Genomic DNA, 3,463 nt, shown 5'->3' on the forward strand with positions numbered 1-3,463 from the left:
ACTTTCTAAAAATACACCAGTGCCATTACACACTCAGCAGCAGAAGCCATGAGGACAGCACATAGAATTGATCCAAATACATGCACACGAGAGCCTTTCTTCTCCCTGGAGAAGCGAGGGAGAAAGCCAGAAGACCTGAAAAGTCCTTTTTTCATTTGCTCAGAAATGTGGTTATCAATTCTTACCACACACTTACAATCACACACAATAAGTCATTCCTTCATTCTTTCAAAAAAAACATTTATTTGGTGTCTATTACGTGCAAGGAACTATTTTAAGTTCTGGAGACACAGTAATGAACAAAACAGTTTCTGCTCTCATATAGCTTACATTCTAGTGGGATAGCAGATGAAAATAGAAATAGATAATATGTCAGATGGTGATAAATGCTACAGAGAAAAAGAAAGCAGGGAAAAGGCATCAGGGATGGGACATTACTAACTTAATGTAGGGAAGTCAGGGAAAGTCTCAGAGACCTGAAGGGAGTGAGGAAACAAGACATGAAGTTATCTGGGGCAAGTGGGTTCTAGGCAAAAGGGAAATAATGCGAAAACCCTAAAGCTGGACCTGCCTGCCCTGTTGCAAAAGTAGCCAGGCCTACGGCTAGAGTGGGCTGACCGGGATGAGGTCACAGAGGTCAGAGAGAATGCCATGAGGTCTTGTAGATCGAACAAACTTGGCTTTTGCTCTGAATGAGATGGGACATGGCAGGATATGGTGCATCTTCCCAGGATCTCTCTGGCTGTCCTGAGTGAGAACAGACAGGTATGGGGGTGGGGGTGCAGAAGCAAGCCCATCATTTAAGAGGCAATTGCAAAAATCCCACAAGAGAGGATTCAGTTTGGTCAAGAACGATAATGCTGGAAACAGTGAGAAGCGCTAACATTCTGCATAGCTTTTTCTATTATTTTGGAAAGTATAATCAAAATGCCATTATCCCAGCTAAAAAAAAAAAAAAACCTTAACAATAATTTTTTAATATTATCAAATATCTATTCAATATACAAATATCCCTGATCATCTCATGACTTTTTACATTTTTTAGAAATGTCTAAGATAAACAAAAGCCGGATATTAAAGCAGTGAAAACAAATTTTATTCAGTGACTACTGAAAGTAGGGGAAAGAAGTGAGCTGCATTTTGATTTGCAAAGAGGCGACTGGGCATTTTAAAGAGAGAGTGGGGGCGGTGGGGAGAGCAGGACTCACATGGAAAATTACAAAGGGTGGTTACTGTAACTGTGACTCGGCCAGCAGCATTTGCTAGCTAGATATTATGGAAGTTAGAAGTCTACCTTCCAGAGACTGGGAGACAGCAGCTTTCTTCTTCCTGATGATATTTCAAAAGGATGGTTTTCAGGTCCTTGAGAGATACTCTGTAGTTACAGATTATACATATATATCTCGAAGAGACAGAGCGACTAATCACAATTATAAGCACTTTTTCAGAAAATGCTCCAGGAAAGAGAAGTTAGGAGCCTCTATCAGGTGTTAGCTAGAACAAAGCAATTGTTTTTGGACAGCTCTGAGCATTTTGAAACAGAAAATCAAAAGTAGCTGGGTCGTTCTAGGGATGTAGCCTTCCACTGCTGAAAGCCACGTTAAAGTCTGGTCAAATTTCTTAGGGAGGGGCTTTGAACGGAGTTTCCAGGCTGGAGTTTCCAGGCTGAATTTTCCGCAGTTCTCAGAATCTGTATCCAAATAAGGCCTGGACATTGCAACTGAGTGACATTCTCTCTTATATCTCTTTGAATCTATAGGTTCCTCCTTTATTCTTCCCTTTTTTCTCCTTACAATTTGTTCTTTGACGAAACTGAATCATTTGTTTTGTCAACACAGTCAGGATTTTGCTGACAGCACTGTCATGGGTTATTTTGGGCCCTTTATTTCCCCAAAATTGGTAGGTAGTACTGAGTTGCCCACCAGATACACAAGAAGAGATAGGAGAGTTGACAGCTGAATATCATGCTGGGAGACAGGCGAGAGGTCTGGGCTGGAGAAAATAAATTGGGAGCCATAGACATAGCGTTGAAAGCCATGATTTTGGATGAGATTGCTGAAGGAGAGTAGACCGACAAGAGCAACGCTCTAAGGCCTGGGCTCCCATGTTTAGAGTTGGGGAGATGGGGAGGGAGCAAGATAGGAGATGAGGAGCACATCTTGTCCAGCAGGACAAGAAGGAACAGTTAGGACAGTGACCTCAAGGAAAAGAACGTATCTGAAGAAGGAAGGGGTGATCGACTGTGTCAAATACGATCATTCAGTAAAATAAGGATTGCAACTTAACTATTGAGTTTGGTGACCTTAAGACTGTTCAGTGTAGTGAAAAGCTGATTGTGATGGGTTCAAGAGAGAATGAATGAGGAAGTGGGGACAAGTAAAGACAACCGTTACAAGAATTTGTGCTGCCAGCAGCAGAGAAAAAAGGTGATAACTGGAGGCGATGAGACCTTGAAGGTAAACTTGTTTTCAAGATGGATTTATAGCAGCTTATTTGTATCCTGTGAGGCTGGTCTAATAGAAGGGGAAACTGATGGGGGTGGGTATGTGTGGCTGCTGAGCAATATCCTTCGAATAGGTAAGAGGGGATGGAATCCGGGGCCTGGTGAAGGGTCTAGTCTCTGGGAGCAGTGCAGACAGTTCATCTGGAGTAAGAAGAGGAAGATTGTGTATCTGGACACAGGTGAGAGTAGACAGGTAGATGCGGTAGGTGGGAACGTGTGGAGCTGAGACTCTCAATTGCTTTTATTTTCTTAATGCAACAAGAAGCAGGGTCATCAGCTGAGAGTGAGAAGGGGGTTGGTGCTGGAGGTTTGAGGACTTAGGGAAAGGTGCTAGGAAGTTTTTTCCAGACAGTGGAGAATAAATGGACAAGGAAAATGTAGTAGATTGTTGGTCTTAAGGTGAGACCACTCAGCTTGGTTGTGGGTGTTTCTTTAGCCAAGTTTAAGCGAACAGGGCAAATACAGAGCAGATTTAGGTTTTACCCAAAAGTGGGGTTTTCTTTGATGAGTAAGGCAGGCGGGGAAAGGGCATGGACAGTGTGTGCCGGGATGTGGTTATCACAGCAGCACGTGGTATCTATGCTGGAGCCAAGGCTTTGTCAGTGATGCACAGTGAAAGCTCTTCTCTGTCACAACTGGGACCAGTAGTTGTTCAGTTACTCCTAAAGTTAAATAGATGTGACAGGGGCTGTTGATGGTCCTCTGTGTCCACTCAGTCCTTCTTCCATGATAATAAACTTTGACTTTTAGGAGGGTACATGCTCACTTTAGATAGACCACATTTCTCAGCCTCCTTCAAGGCCAGGGGTGACTCTGTCACTACTTTCTGGACAATGCTATGTAATCGTAAACATTATGGGACAGCTTCCAGGAAACTTCCTGCAAGGAGATTCGACACCCCCTGTAATTTGGCAAAAGGGTGTGGGTGGTGGGACACGAATCTTTCACTCATCTGGCTGC

The sequence above is a fragment of the Pteropus vampyrus genome, unplaced genomic scaffold (assembly GCF_000151845.1).
Source record: "Pteropus vampyrus isolate Shadow unplaced genomic scaffold, Pvam_2.0 Scaffold126, whole genome shotgun sequence".
Lineage (NCBI taxonomy): Eukaryota > Metazoa > Chordata > Mammalia > Chiroptera > Pteropodidae > Pteropus > Pteropus vampyrus.